This window comes from Macaca mulatta, chromosome 11 (genome assembly GCF_049350105.2).
Source record: "Macaca mulatta isolate MMU2019108-1 chromosome 11, T2T-MMU8v2.0, whole genome shotgun sequence".
NCBI classification, from domain to species: domain Eukaryota; kingdom Metazoa; phylum Chordata; class Mammalia; order Primates; family Cercopithecidae; genus Macaca; species Macaca mulatta.
This window is the reverse complement of record NC_133416.1, coordinates 61,292,622-61,308,908: the sequence shown is the minus strand read 5'-3', so window position 1 is coordinate 61,308,908 and position 16,287 is coordinate 61,292,622. Positions and strand designations below refer to the sequence as shown.

Sequence of the window (16,287 nt, the reverse complement as noted above, 5' to 3'; positions counted from 1 at the left end):
GCTAATAATGGAAGCAATTTGTAACTTTCAGTAGCTCTCTAGGCCTGAGTACCGGAGGGAGGGAGGCGGGCAGAGGAGGGGAGATGGGCACCCCCAGTCTTTCCATCCTCCTCATTCTTCTAGGGGCACCCGAATTCCCCATTCCTTATTTCCCCTATCACGCAGGCACTGGCAGGGTTCTTTGCCCACTCCTGTTGGCCGCTGCGGCTCCAAAACAAGGTAAGCTTGTCCTCTACCCCTCAAACTCTTCACTACCCGCATCCCGTTTACTGGCACCTGCAAACCACAGCCTCCCTTCCTGTCCCATTAGTCAACTTAAATCGGATTTTATTTTTCCTCTTAGTTGAAAGAAAAATATTTTTGTATTCTTTTGTGTAACTTATCTCGGATTTGGAGAAAATTTTAATTCAAATTAATACACTTTTATCGGGGGGGTGAGTAGTACTTTCCTCTTTTTCAATAAATTTGTATACTTGCTACTTTATGGAGAGTTTACTTTTCTCTGCGGATGAGTTATACCTTATGTTTTCACATGTGTTATTTCTTTAATGATAAGTTCAACTCATTTCTCCATTCCATCCTCCAATTTTGCTATTTATAAATATCATCTAATAGATTTAGAGTTTATTCATTTTTCTCCTCCCTCACTAGTTTTTCAGCTGTTACAGAATCACCACAATTTATTTTTCTCTATGTGTGGATGAGGTTTTGTGTTGATTCCTCTTTTTGTTTTGTAAATGAATTTATTGTTTGGGAAACTCTGGGGGTGTGTGTGTGTGTAAAAAAGTCTTTTGATTAATTCCAACCTCTCCTCTTCTGAAGAACAATTTGCTTGAAATGTTTTGTGTATTTTCCTCCTTTTTATTGTGTTTAAATCGAGGTATTTTCCCTTCTTTAAAACCTGACCTCTTTTTAAAAATTAGTATTTTGCATGTTAAACCATTTTTAAGGTTTTTATGTTATAAACTTCAATGGTTAGTAGATTTACTTGCCTTTCCCTGATCTCCTTCACACGCCTGCCTCCTCCATCTCAGAACTTCCATCCCCAGCTTCCACAATTCTCAGCTTCCAACGGCCTCATCCCCCGCTCTCCTCCCAGCCAAGGAGGGATGCCTGGGAAGTAGACAGTGTCCTTCTTGGGTCAGAGCCTATGCTCTGGTTCTAGTTCAGGACACCTCCAGTCTGACCTCCAAGCCGGCAAAACCAGTGAGAGCAGAATTTCTGTTCAACTTTTTCATTTGGGACTAAGTTCTTTCCACTCGGCTGTGTTCTGGAGAACTCTCTGATACATGAAATCGAATTTTTAACTTCTCATTTTTTCCCTAAATTCTAAGAAAAATGCAAGCAGATTGTTTTTCTTCCTTAAATGTAAGCTGTTAGCTTAGGGGTCAGCCCTTTGGGTCTTTTACCTCCTGGGGGAGACTTCTCAGAGAGACCACACAGTGTTGATTCTTCCTGTTAGTTTTGGTTAAGGTAGAAGGGGCAGGGATTGGGGAAGCCAGTATTGATCTCTGGCTCTAGCTCTGCACAAAGAAGGGTAGAGAGCTGACTTGGGGACTTGTCCCTTTGGTTAGTAAGGTTTGGCTTAGGAGAGAGTTTGGAGTAAATCCCAACTCTGAGGAAATTCTTCTTTTTAGCATTACTGTGAAAATAGTTTAATAAACTATTAAAATGGTGTGACATGGTTTCAAACTATTCAGATTTCTTGAAGTAACAAAAATAAAATTACAAGAGTAATTTGTGTTTCCCAAAGATCAACCTCCAGTGACTGTCCATTTCTCTCAGGGAAACAGAACTCAACTGGGCAGAAGTAAAACTGCCGCCCCTCCCCTCTCAGTTCCCCAGTCACATTGACATTCTGGGCACATTTGGCCCAGCCCCCGTCCCTGCTTCTCCCAAGTATGAATCTAAATTACTATTAATAAGGGGCCGCTCCAAGTTAATTGGCATTAAAAGAATTCATTTCAATTTGTTAATATTAAATGAATGCTCTGCACTTTAGCTTCCTTCTTCGCCCTGGATTCCCAGATGAGTGATGGGAAGAGGGGGCAGGGAAGTAGAATGAGGATTTTATTTCTGGCTCTCCAGCTTAGCAACTGTGGTGCCTTCCCTAGGGGTGTGCGATCAGGCTCAGTGGGGGCCTGATTGGGGAAAGTCTGATGGTCTTTTCTGGTGAAATTCATCTGTTTCAGCAGGAGTCGTGGGGGAGGGTGGGAGGGGAGCAGAGGGAGAGGGACAGAATGGTTTGGGGGACTTTGTGGGGAGCGGAGGGACTAGGGAGAAAGTGGGAAGGGAAAGGAACGGAGGTCAACAGGAGTTTTGGAGAACAAGGGTTGTAGGCTGTGGGGTAAAGTAGATTTGTGAAGAACTGGTGCTAGGAACTAAACAACCCACCTAGAAGGGGAGGGGCTTTGGGCAGGGGTGGGGAGGTGGGATTTGAGGCAAAACAGCTAGGAGTTCTGAAACTATTAATATCTAGCTGTGTGACTCGGGGCAAATTGCTTAACTTTTCTCTCTGCCTTAGTTTCTTGACCTGTAAAACAGGGATAATAATAATAGAACTTATCTCAGGGGGTTATTCTGAATTAGAAGAAATACATGTCGTGTGTTTTCCACAGTGCTTGGCACATAGAAACTGCCAGTAAATGTTAGCTCTTTTTATGGCAGAGTGGTTAACAGGATGGATTCTGGAGCTAGATGGCCTGGTTTTGAATCTCGGTCATGCCTTATGTGAGTTGTATGACCTAGGCAAGTTACTTAACCCCTTGTGCTTTAGTTTCCTTGTCTGTAAAATGGGGTAAATAGTACCTAGCTCAAAGGCTGCTGTCAGGATTAAATGAGTTGTATGTACGAAGAGCCTGGAACAATGCCTTCCCATAGGAAACATTATGTAAGCATTAGTTGTCATTGGTATTTTTGCTCTTCTGATCTAGAAAGGTCAGAAATAGATGCACAGGTGAGTTACTACTTACAGGCTAAGATTGGAATCAGTTCAACTCTTTCACTCCTATTCCTGAAGCTAGTCCTACAACTGGGGCTGCATATGAGGGCTTGGGGAGAGATCCTGTAACCCTGGAAGCTGGGATATCCAAATTCTTCCTCTGCTCTAGCTCTTGGGTTGGTGGTCCCTCCAAGACCCATAGACTCGAAGTCACTTCTTTTTCCCTGGGTGGGGTTGGGGTGGGGCTGGTAATGGTAGAATTACTTTCTTGGTGTAATAACTCCCATTGGTAGAGAGTTAGTCCTGGGAATGTGAGTTGGGGGAGGTTGGGTAGAGCAAAGGAGACTAAATATCCTCTATGTACCAGCTCACACACACTTGACCTCACCAGAGATTTGGGAAGACAGAGATTTGAAGAGAGGAAGTGATCTGACAAAGTCCTAAAGCTAGAACTTGGCAGAGTTGGCATCTGAACTCTGATCTGCCTGATGACAAACTTAAAGCCCTTCCATTGCTGCATGCTTTTTGAAGGGAGGGATGGGACACGTGTAAACTTGGGCCAGGACCATGGGGTAGATGGAAGATGGGCGAAGACAGAGTGTTGGAATGGGAAGTGGCCGAGCAGGAATTTTTCAGTCATGGAAGACTTCCTGAGAAGAGAGATTCCAGACCAGGGTTCAGATGGTAGGGGAGTGAGGATAGGAAATAAAGAAGAGGGAAGGAGCCATGCATTGGCAAGGAAGGAGAAAAAAAAGGGTTTATGCAAAGGTTGGGTCAGAGTAATGGACATGAATTCGATTTGCCTTGGGTTTGCCTTGCTGGTACCATTTATTGAGGGCATACTATGTACTAGGTACATACGTGATCACATTTGATGCTCACAACAGCCCTGACAAGTGAGTTTCTTATCCCTATTTCCAAAAGAGTTCATTGAAGTTCTGAGAGCTTAATCCCTGCTTTAGGTTACATAGCAGTAGCTGGGTTTCCTGGCACCAGAACCCATGCCTAGGCTGCCCTGAGCATGGCTTCTGTGTCCCAGTCTCAACTTCCATGACTGGTTCAGGTCCTCCTGTTTCCCGGCATTTGTAGTCACTCTTGGTGACTGGGAACAAAGGGTTAGAGCATGAGCTGAAACTGAGAGAGGGAGTGGCAGGCAGGCAGTGGGGACAGAAACTTTTCTCACATCCACCCATGTGAAGAAGATGGACAGAAGGGTGGTCTTTCTGGAGGGGGGCTTCCAAGCCACTTTCCCGAGACTGCTGATCTTGGTATGAATGGCAGGGACCTGACTGGATAGGGGATGGGTGGTCACATTGTTTTCTGCGCTGTAGACTTTATTTCCCTTCCTTTGGGAAGAAAAGAGGAAGAGGATAGCTCAGATGTGGGTTTGAGCCCTGGATTAAGACTGCCCATGTCCACTAAAATCTCTTCTTTCCTTGCTGCACGAGGGTAGAGAGACGCCCAGCTGGACACCACATTTCCCAGCTGCTCTTGTTGCCAGGTGTAGGCATAGGGGAATGTGAGGCGAGCATGTCCTCAAAGCCTGACGACATTGGGTAAATTCTCCTTTGTATTCTCTCTTTCACGAGCTGGGCAGATGTGCCTGAGACAGGTGTGACCAGGCAACTGAAAAGACATCCCTAAGAGAAGACACAGCAAAGGTGTGAAAGGAACACACATCCCTGACTGACCAGGTGGAACTGTCCAGCTGCCTGCTGTCTGGAACTGCTTCCTCCCAGACTAAGTGAGAAATAAACTTCTGTTTTCTATATGCTACTGTGTTTGGGGCCTTTATGTTATAGCAGTTTTGCTGTCATCCTTTCTGATTCACCTTCTCACACCAGATATTTCAAATTAAAAAGATTATATCAGGTCACGTGTAATGGCTCGTGCCTGTAATCCCAGCACTGTTGGGGGGCTGAGGCAGGCGGATCACTTGAAGCCAGGAGTTCGAGACCAGTCTGGCTAACATGGTAAAACCCCATCTCTACTAAAAAATACAAAAATTAGCTGGACACAGTAGCACACTCCTGTAATCCCAGCTACTGGGGAGGCCGAGACAGGAGAATTTCTTGAACCCAGGAGGCGGAGGTTGCAGTGAGCCAAGATCATGCCACTGTACACCAGTCTGGGCTACAAAATGAGATTCTGTCTCAAAAAAAAAAAAAAAAAAAAAAAAGAAGAAGAAAAGGATTACATCAGATCACAGAATAACTGTAATAATGTTGATTGAGCCAGATAGCATGCGAAGGACTCTATGCACATTATTTAATGTAATCTACGTGACAATCCTCTGAGATATGTGTTACTATTATTCCAATTTACACACGAGGAAACTGGGGTTTAAGGAAGGTAAGTTATGTGCTGAGGGACATGCAGGAGGGGCTGGAGCTGGATTTAAAGCGCACTGGGTGTGCAGAGCTGAGCCTCTTCACCGTGGGGGCAAATCCCTCCTGAGGACAGGGCTGGAAAAGCCATGGAGATCATCTTGTGCTTGGACAAGCCTCTCGCCAATCACCACAGGGTCCCTAGACTCCCATTCCTAAGAAGCTCAAGAAGCTTCTTCAAGAAGCTTCAAGAAGCTCAGCAGGCTACTCGTGTTTATGTTGGGTCACTATGTACGGTTTTATTTGAAGGAAGGACCCCAGAGTCAAAATCAATTTGAAATCCCCTGATTAAATTCAGTCCCCTCCCTCTTTTTACAGGTGAGGCCCAGAGAGAAGATATGACTTGCTTAAGGTCACACACTTGGTTTCTCTGTCGATCTTTCTAAATCCAGGACGAGTTCTCTTCCCACAGTATCAGGCTGCCTCAACAAACAGGGAGGTACAAAAATAACCAAATCTGGGAAGGAGGGCAGTGGTCTGTGTCTCCTCCAATAATTCCATGGGACAGCCAAGCCCATTTCCTTGATTTCCCTTGTGCCCCTCCTGTCGGATATCTGCCTTGGGACCCATCTCTTTTGGGCTTGAAGAGAGAATGGGCTGCATCAGTTCTCTACCCTCCTCATCACCCAGATGGTCAAATATGCAAAGGGAAAGGAGAGCTGGGGCCAGAGCCAAGGCAGGCAAAGAGGCTCCTCGACCCCCTCCAGTCTTCTCACATTTTTATTTTTGGAATTTCAGGCTCCCTCCTCCCCTAGACCTTTCCTAGTAGCCCACCAGGGAGAAGAAGAGGAAAAACTGCCATAAATTTCTCCTATTTATATAAGAAGACAGAGTTTCTTGTGCCAGAAAAAACACAGAAAGGGATCTGTCAGGGGAGAAGGGACCCAGCCCTATACCTTCTGGGGGTCAATTTATCTTTCCGAGCCGTGGCTTGGGGGTCACCCTAACATTGCCTGTATGAAATGTAGGCTTTGACTTGAGGGCAGCCAGGACAGACAGCCCGTGAGCTTTGTTTCTGATCACAGTTTTTCTGCTTCATCTCAACCTTCCCCTACCCCTTACGGTGTCTTTTTAAAAAACAACCTTCTTGAGGTATAATTCATGTATCATACAATTCACCACTTGAAATGCACAATTCAATGGTTTTAGTATATTCACAGGTATGTCAAACCATCACCATAGTTAATTTTAGAACATTTTCATCACCTCAGAAAGAAATCTTGTAACCTTTAGCAATCACCTCCCTATCCACCCATATTCCTTCTTGCCCTTAACAACACTAATGTACTTTCTGTCTCTGTAGATTTCCCTATTCTGGACTTCCACATAAATGGCATCATATAATAAGAGGCCTTCTGTGACTAGCATCTTTGATTGAGCATAGTGTTTTCAAGGTTCATCCACGTTGTAGCATTTATCAGTACTTCATTCCTTTTCATGGCTGAGTAATACTCCTTTATGTGGATATACCACGTTTTGTTTATCCATTCACCTACTGATGAACATTTGGGTTGTTTCCACCTTTTGGATATTATGATTCTCCCTTTCCTCTTATTCTCTAGACATCTTGGATAGTATCCAGTGAGGCCTGGGGGCAAGAATGGGTGTTTCTTATATTTGGGAACACCTAATATCCATGAAAGCAGGGTCTTGGCACATGTCTTCTTTAATATTAAGTACATGTACTAGCTGGAATTTTCCTTCGTCTATCGTTACTGAGGTGGGGCTGCTCCCTTCTTTATCAATTCTCACTTTTTATTATGATTACTATGTTGGACACTTGCTGACTCTTCAGACTAGGGGATTCAGACCCCTCTCTTGGGGCTTCAGAGACATGGAGTGCATGTATGAATGTCTTTCCATCAGGGAAGAGTTCCCTGAGTCTGGTCTCAAGTGATTCTCTGGTGCCTCACAGTGGAAGGAAGGTCTGTGAAGACTCCAGGGTCAAGGGAAAGTTATGTTCTTGAAGGTATGACTGAGCCCAGAATCCAGGCCTCCAGTTTCCATCTCCTTGCCTGACCCATTTCAGTCTGCAGACATGCTTTGAGCTCAATCCAGTCACTCACCTAGCAACAGACATTGCCTCTGCCCTCACGGACTGTGCAGTTCTAGTGGTGAGAGTAAGATGAATACAAGTGAACAAAATGATGGCAAGTTGTTCAAGCTTGTAAACACTGTTCAATGAATGAATGAATGAACCAACAAGTACTTACTATGTGCTCTGGAAAGAAAATGTGAAAAAAGTCAAAGTTGTAAATCACTTTCTGCTACCACTACCTTTCCTAGTCTGGAAGTCAGCATTACTTCTCCATCCCTTGGAGGAGATAGTGGGCAGATATTACAAAATGTTAGCTAATAAGAGCTACCATTTATTGGACCAGACATACACCAAGGGGTTTTTATAGCTCATTGATTTTCATTCACCCTTTGAATTAGGCATCAATATTTCCATTTTGAAGGTGAGAAAAACCGAGACTCAGGGTTGAGTAGCTATCTGAAATCACATCCATAGCAGTAAGTGGCAGAACATTTGCTCTGGACACTGGGATAAGTCTGTGTGTGTGTGTGTTTTGTTTGTTTGTTTGTTTGTTTTTGGGACGGAGTTTTGTTCTTGTTGCCCAGGCTGGAGTGCAATGGCAAGATCTCAGCTCACTGCAACCTTTGCCTCCCAGGTTCACGTGATTCTCCTGCCTCAGCCTCCTGAGTAGCTGGAATTACAGGCGCCTGCCAGCATGCCCGGGTAATTTTTGTATTTTTAGTAGAGATGGGGTTTCACCATGTTGGCCAGGCTGGTCCCAAACTCTTGACCTTGTGACCCACCCGCCCTGGCCTCCCAAAGTACTGGGACCACAGGAGTGAGCCACCGTGCCTGGCCATGTATGTGTTTTTATTCCTAGCACTTCATAACAAATGCCAACATCTCTTCCTGCGGCCCTACCACAGGGGAAGCTCATCAGTTTCCCCTCCTGCCCAAAGGCAAAGCAGCCACAGTGGAGGTGCCAGGGTCCTCCCTCACAGCCTGCTGTCTAGTGCTTATTCCTGCTTCAAGGCTAAGGAAGGGAAGGGCCCGTTTTGTTTTCAAAGGCTTTTTCCTTCCAGCCCTTGCTGTGCGGCCCGTTGTGTGTGGGAGAGACCATGAGAGGCCTGGATATTGTCAACAAAAGACTTGAACAAGCCGAAGAGCTGATGATGTTGACAAGAAGGGGACCTTAATAAGGCAGATAATCAAAGTTGATGACTGACAGCCCCTTTGGCATCCCTTCACCCTCTGCTAAATCAGGTCTCTTACATGATCTTGATGACAAATAATAAAAATTATAAACACATGACAATTTTCACACGCATTTGTTCACTTCTTACAGCAAATATGAGAGGTATCCAAGGCTGAGGTTATTACAGAAAAAACGTTTTTGGGACTAGAACCTTAATTTTATGTAACAAAATTTATGTAGAGCTTACCGTGGATCACGTACTCTCCTAAATAGTTCAAAACTTTCATTTTTAGAGAGATGGGGGTCTTGCAGCCAGGTGTGGTGGCTCACACCTGTAATCCCAGCACTTTGGGAGGCCGAGGCGGACAGATCACCTGAGGTCAGGAGTTCAAGACCAGCCTGACCAACATGGTGAAACCCCGTCTCTACTAAAAATACAAAATACAAAAATTAGCCAGGTGTGGTGGTGTATCCCTGGAATCCGGAGGCTGAGGCAAGAGAATCACTTGAACCCAGGAGGCGGAGGTTGCAGTGAGCTGAGATCATGCCATTGCACTCCAGCCTGGGCAACAAGAGTGAAACTCTGTTTCAAAAAAAAGGGGGGGACAGTCTTGCTATGTTACCCAGGCTGGTCTTGAACTTTTGGGTTCAAGCAATCGTTCCACCTCAGCCTTCTGAGTAGCTAGGACTATGGACCCATGCCACCAGGCCTGGCTGTATCTTATAACTATTAACTCATCTACTCTTTTTTACCACCATACGAAGCAGGCATTACTGTTATTCACATTTTTTTTAAGATGAGGAAACTGAGGCATGATAATCAAGTATCTGGCCCAAGGTTGTACAGCCAGCAGGTGGTAGAACAGGGATCTTGAACCCAGCCCCAGCGTCTGTGTCTAACCGCTTCACCAGGTGGACTTCGCATGGGAACTACACTTGAAACTCTAGTTTGTTAGTCTGGTGCCCCCCTTCTGCCTGCCTCCCTCAGTCTTTATGGCCCATTGGAAAAAGCAAGCCAGAGCTGTGGCTCCCAGGGTGACGATCCTTCAGCTGCCTCCTTGGCACTGTCATTCTCTCCTCCCATCTCCTGCCAAGGGCTACAGCCGGCAATACCACAGACGGTTTGCCATGGATCAAGATTTCTCCCAAGAAAGAGCTCACAGGAAGGCTGCTGTGAGAAAGGAAGTCACTTGCTACTCCCCTTATTCCTCCATCAGGAGGAGCCAGATGAGGTCACTGCACATTTGAGTGGGTGCCATCAAAGCACAGCCTCTGGCCAGCCTGGAGACAAACGTGGGGTGTGTGGCCCATGACTGAGGGGCTGAAGGGAAACCTGAGGTGGTAGATGATTGAACTGATTGAAATAAAACTTCTGTAGGAGTGCTGCACGTCATTCATTCAACGATGCTCCCTGACCAGGGCCCAGGGCTGTGCGTATGAGCTGCAAATGGGTTTGTTCATTCGTTTACATATCTATTTGCTTATTTATTCAATAAATTCTGATTATGCCCCTAAGAGGCACTATGCTAGATGTCGAGGATGAACAAGACAAAATCCCTGCCCCACAGGGGCTCCCGATCTAGAGAGGGGAGGAGGAAGGAAGATCCACAGTGATTTGTATCATATGCTGAGGCAAGAGAGTCATTTGCTATCGCCGTTTGACATCCTCACCCCAGTGCGGTCCTTCTCTTTGTCTCTCCACGCTGGGAGTGAGCAGCCCCTGCCCAGCTGCTCTTCAGACACAACCCTCTTCCCTCAAGCTGCCCTCTGCCTGGATCCCACCTTCCTTGTGAGCTGGAGTATCTGTGTTGAAGAAGGAGTCTTGACTCTCCTTCCCTGTCAGTCACTGTTTGGCTGCAGGCGGTGATAGAAGTGGCAATAAAGCAGCAGAGAGAAGGCTTTGGTATCAGAGCAGGGACTCGTGGGTGGGATGGGATGGGGATGGTTTTCCGTTTGCCCCACTGTGTTCTCTGTGCTGCTCTGCCCGGGGAGGCTGACCTCTGCAGACTGTGTCACCTGGGCCCCCTGATCTCTCCACCAGTAGAGGTCCTGGCTGGGAAGAGGGAGAGACGAGTTGGGGTATTTGTTTCCCCCATTCCCTGCCAGCCTCCCTTTTTGCCTGTCTGAAGCTCTGGTGGTGGTTGTGGTTCCTCCATGGTCACAGCTTTGCTGAGTGGCCTCTCTCCTGTGTCCCGTGACCCCAGTTGGCATCGGGCTTTGGTAGAGCTATTTCTGTCCTGGTGCCACACTAGACCTTGTTAGTTTTCTTCATCCAGTCTATGCCTTTAGAAATTGTCACATCACTAAACCCTTCAGTGAAACCCTTTCGAATGTGTCATTTATTTTCTGTTGCCGCCCTGACTGGCTTACCTGGGTGCAGAGGAGGTGGGGACAGAGCAGGTCAGGGCTCCAGTTCAGCTTTATTATCCCTCTTTGTCAGGGTTTCCCAGAGCAAGAGAGAGAATTTGGACAAATGAATGAGGGACAACGCTCTCCTGAGGGTTTTCATTAAGGGGCGAGGATCACTGCCGCTAGCTCCTTTGAAAGCAGAATTAAGAGCCTGTGCAGGAAGGCACAGCAGGAAGGCTCATGGTTAGACCACAGGGAAGGAAGCAGCCACTGCTGGAGACCTACCCTGTGCTGGTCACTGACAAGCTGTCTCATTAAACCTTCCCGGACCCTCAACCCCTCCTAGTATCTTATCCCCATTTTACAGCTGAGAAGACTGTGGCCCAGAGAGGTAAAGATCTGGGGAGCAGGATGGGAGCTTCACTCTGTCTCAGTTTCTCTGGCAAAGAGAAACCTTGTGATCAAGGGATTGGGAGGGTGACAGATAAATCTTGGCTTAAGTGTCAGCATAGCACTGGGAATCTGGAGTTAGACAGCACTGGCTTGACTCCTTGGATCTGCCTCTTTAGTAGTTGTGTGATACTGGGCGTGCCTCTGTTTCTTCATCTATAAAAATGGGGCTAATGATAATAGCACCTGCCTTATAGGTTATGGAGAAGGTTGAATTTGTAGTTATGAGGTGCCCAGGAACAGTGCTGGCACACAGTGAGTGCCATACACAAGTGTTAAAGAATGGAGTCTCCTGCTCTCTCCTTATTTTCCACCCCCTGCCCTCTTCTCATTGCCCACCTGCCCTGCCTTCTCCTCACCATCCTGAAAAAGGGTGAACAGCCACCCAGGAGCCCCTGAACAGGCATGTTGGTCCCAGGCCCTTTGTGAGCATGCTTTGCCCTGCCCTGCCCCCTGTCATCACCATTCTGGACGGAGCAGGAAGGATGGAGACACTTAGTTGGGCTATCCACTCCAGGTCCAATGCCAGTGGGATCAGCTTCAATGGGATGCGTGCAGACCGGCCTCTTCTCCCCAGCCCCCTCAACTTCCCAGAGCTGCAGGGGGCCCGGGAGTTCTTGGTAACAGCACATTAAACTTCTGTTTGTGGGAACTTTAATTTAAACACAAATTAGAGATGGCAAATGACTCTGGCAGCCAGATAAGCCATCCCGGGAGAACAAGGAGAAAGCCAAGAGAATCAGCCCAGATAAGGCCTGAATTTAAACTGCTGGTGATACCCAGAAGCCTGGGACAGATGAAATGTAGGGGTCCTGAATGAAGAACCCCAGAAGCTCCACACCCCAGTTGCCCTTGCTCTGGGCTCTATGCCACCGCCTTCTACTGTGTTCTCTCTATTTCTATCTTTTTGCAAAATTCTAACGTGATTCTTTGGCTCCATCCCTCCCCACTCCCACCCCACTGTTTTAGAGAATGCACTTTCTTTACTTTGCTTCTCATCTTCTTCTGTGACCTACTATTCTGAGAAAGTTCTACTTGTTATCTAACCTCCGTCTATGCTACTACATTTAGAGTCTAATACGTCCTGCTTAGTGGTAGCTCTGGGGGTTTCTGTTCAGGTGGCAAACGTGGTGTAGTAAAAACAACCTGAAAAAGACCTGAGTGAACTTCTCTGCATCTCAGTTTCCTCATCTGTATGATGAGTGTGTGAGATAAGAATCTCTAAGGACTTGTAAGCTTTGACTTCTCACAGAAAATCTGGGGACAAGCACATCCCAGGAAATCTCTTTTGTTCTGGAACCCATGAATTTTCCACTGTTCTACTGTTTGGGAGTGAGGGTGGGGAGAGCAGTCAAGCCCGTCGATTGCTTTCTGGGGAGGGGTCTACAGGCTTTGCTTCCACCCCTCCACCCACAACCCAGGCGCAGGCCAGGCCCAGGCCCAGGCCCAGGCCCAGGCCCAGGAGAGAGGCTGCCTTTCCAGTTCTGCTAAGGCCTGCTGAGCCCAGCTCTGTGGGGCTGTGGCTGCTAAGATGTTGTCTCTGTCCTCTGGGGTAGGAGCAACATATGTTCCCTCTGTCACAGCACCTGTGAGGGTGGCAGAGGGATGGCACCCCCCAAGAGGGCAGAGTTCCATCTCTCCAGCTGACCTTGAAGAATCTTTTTATCCTGCTTTTCTGGGAGGCTTAAAGTGAAGGCGAAGGGAGATATCACCACATCCCCAAAGCCCCCACTAAATGGGGAGCTATTGTCTTTCATCTTTCATGCAGGGTTAAAGAAGACACCTTGGCTACAGCAAGAGGAAAGAAGGTCAAACCACAGGCAGAACTTTCAGGTTGGGTGTTAGAGCAGACTGTGATCCCAAGAGGTCATCCAAGACCCTTGGTTTCAGAGGATGCCTATGAGGCCCTGGTCCCTGGCTGGGGTGGGGACAATAATCCCAACAGCTCAGGCCAGACTGACTTGGGAGTCAGAAGGTCCCTGGGACTAGAATAGAAGGACTTTGGCATTTTCCCTGGCCTAGGGCCCTTAGACAGAGGTGGGCAGCTGCCATCAGGGGCCTGGGGCCCAGCTGTGTCCCTACCTTCCCTGCCTCCCCCCTCCTGAGTGCCTGGCTGTCCCTGGAGCCCCAGGCTTGCCCGCCATCTGGGCAGCTCAGAGGAGAGCCCACTGCCAAGGGAGTGCCAGCATTGATTTATAGCCCACAACCTTGGCAGGCTCAGGCTGTGTGCCCGATCCGCCTTTGCTCAGGAAAGAGATGCTCCTCTTAAAGGGACAGTGCAGAGAAATGCAGGAATGTCCAGGATGAAAGCTTGGCAGGGGGCTGGCAAGGCTGACCTCCACCCATCAGCACTCTGGGTGACTGCCACTCCCTAAGGAAACTTCTCCCTAGGGAACCACCCATCACGCCTGTTATACACTATCCTTTGTAGACTTGGCCCAACTGTGACATATTAATATGTTTACTGTCAGTCTCTCCCACTGGACCGTAATCTCTAGGAGGGCAAGAGTCAGATCCATTGGGCAAGTGTCTCATTCCTGAACACTCAGCACCCACCACAGTGCCTGGCGCCTAATAAGATCTCAGTAAGAATTTGTCAAGTGTAGGAAAGAATGAATAAATGAAGGTCCTTGTCCGTAAGGTGGAGGGAAGCCCATGTGTCTTCTTAGTGCCTGCCATGGTTTCCAAGACCCCACAGCATCTGCTGCTACTCCCAGGATCTCTCCCTCCAGGACCCTTCCTCACCCCTGTCTTATCAACCCTGGACAAGTGGGGCCAATCTTATCTGGATACCCTTGCCTCCCCACTTTCCTTGAGTCACTTCTCTTAAATCCTTCACACAATGTTCTTTTCCTCCCATTTTCCTTCCTTCAAGATACTTTCTCAGATTACTTACTGCCTCTGTCCCTGATTCAGATACTCTTTAAGATAATCTTTTTTTTTTTTTTTCTTGAGACAGAGGCTCCCTTTGTCACCCAGGTGGGGGTGCAGTGGCACAGTCTTGACTCACTGCAACCTCTGTCTCCCAGGTTCAAGTGATTCTCCTGCCTCAGCCTCCAGAGTAGCTGGGATTACAGGCATGCACCACCATGCCCAGCTCAGCTAATTTTTGTATTTTTAGTAGAGATGTTTCACCACATTGGCCAGGCTGGTCTCGAACTCCTGACCTCAAATGATCTGACTGCCTTAGCCTCCCAAAGTGCTGGGATTACAGGCATGAGCCACTGTGACTGGCCTCTCCAGCAATATTTACTGAGTATCTACTATGTGCTAGGCACTAGTAGCTAAGAATTCATGAATAAACAGGACAGGCATAATCTCTGAACTCAAGGCCCATACATTTCAGAGAGTGAAACGGACAAAAAAAATAAGTAAGCAAGTTAGCAAATACATACATGCCATTGTGAGACCTGTTGTGAAGAGGGTAATCACAGACAGGGTGGAGCAGGGACCCTTTAAATTGGGTAGTCAGCTAGGCATGGTGGCTCACGCCTGTAATCCCAGCACTTTGGGAGGCTGGGGCAGGTGGATCACCTGAGGTCAGGAGTTCAAGACCAGCCTGACCAACATGGAGAAACCCTGTCTCTACTAAAAATAAAAAATTAGCCAGACGTGGTGGCGCATGTCTATAATCCCAGCTACTTGGGAGGCTGAGGCAGGAGAATCGCTTGAACCCGGGAGGCAGAGGTTGTCGTGAGCCGAGATTGCGCCATTGCACTCCAGCCTGGGCAACAAGAGAGAAACTCCGTCTCAATAAAATAAAATAAATTGGGTGGTCAGAGAAAGTTTCTCTGAGGAAGTGACACTGGGCTGAGGTTTGAAGATTGAGAGGGAGCCGTGTAAAGAGTGAAGTAACAGCATTCTAGAAACAGTTCAGTTTGGGTGTGCACTGCAGTATTTGGGGTACGGGGTTGGGAAAGGAACTTTCCCAAACTGCACACTCCCATCTCTTTTACACTGAAAACCCCTACCCTTCCAATGTGGGAGGACCATTGCTTAAAATCTTTGGAGAAGCAGCCCTGGCCTTACCTGGGAGCTGGTTAGAAAACAGAGCTCAGGTTCCACTCCAGATCTGCTGAGTCAGAAACTGTATTTTAACCAGGTCCCAGGTCATTTGTATGCACAGTGGTGTTTGAGAAGCAGTGTTTCAGGAAACACCTCAAAGGGGGAATGGAGTGTGAGGACATCAGAGGATGTGAGGTGGGTGGGGTTGGGGGGTTGGTTGCTGAAGAGTGGATTTGATCAGAGATGGGGGTCTGAGTGTGTATATGTGCCTCTGTGTGTGTGTTCCTCCAGCCCTAATGACTGTGGGCTGAGGATGTGCATCTCCAAGCGCTTTTCCTTCTATGGGTGTGGATACTGTACATCTTTATCCCACTGTGACAATGCCCCCACTTCCACCTACAGCTGTGAGTCAAACAGAATCTGCCAACCTCTGGGTGGTGGCAGCATCTCTAAGCAAGGCAAGGCAAGGAGATCCCTTGTTCCTGACCTCCGGCAATCCATTTATTTGACCTGAGTCTCATAAAGGCGTCCTGATGAGCCCAATCGCTTGCTAATGGTTATGAGCTGAGACCTGGGGATTTATGGCTGAGGACAGGAGTAGGGCTGTGCACAGGAGGCCAGGCTGTGCGTGGCTTCAGTTCATGGAAGCCTGTACCCAGAACCATGGCGGGGACTACCACACCCCCACCTCCAAATCTGGGGCAAAGAACATTGCCTTGGGTGGGGGAAGGTGGGCTGAGGAGAAAAAAGACCTCTGGCTGGAGATGTCCAGGGACGAAGGGTGAGTGTCTGGGGAACTGGCCTGACTTGGCTAGGTGTAGTGTAGGGGGAGATACTGGATAAGTGAGTGGAAAGGGCATTGGAATTGGAACTGGTCAAACTGGGGTTCAAATCCTGGATCTGTTTTCCACCCATGTATGACACTCGACAAATCATGGCTCTC

The 16,287-nt window shown here is 47.6% G+C and overlaps 1 protein-coding gene and 1 long non-coding RNA gene across 2 annotated transcripts in view; both read left to right on the top strand.

The window, feature by feature from the left end:
* Positions 1 to 16,287, top strand: part of ATP5MC2 (ATP synthase membrane subunit c locus 2) — a 494,192-nt gene that overhangs the window by 19,411 nt on the left and 458,494 nt on the right. The window lies entirely within an intron of this gene.
* On the top strand, positions 7 to 4,715 carry LOC107000879 (uncharacterized). The gene is made up of 2 exons (XR_003720645.2): positions 7 to 219; positions 4,539 to 4,715. It is a non-coding gene; the product is annotated as an uncharacterized LOC107000879 (long non-coding RNA).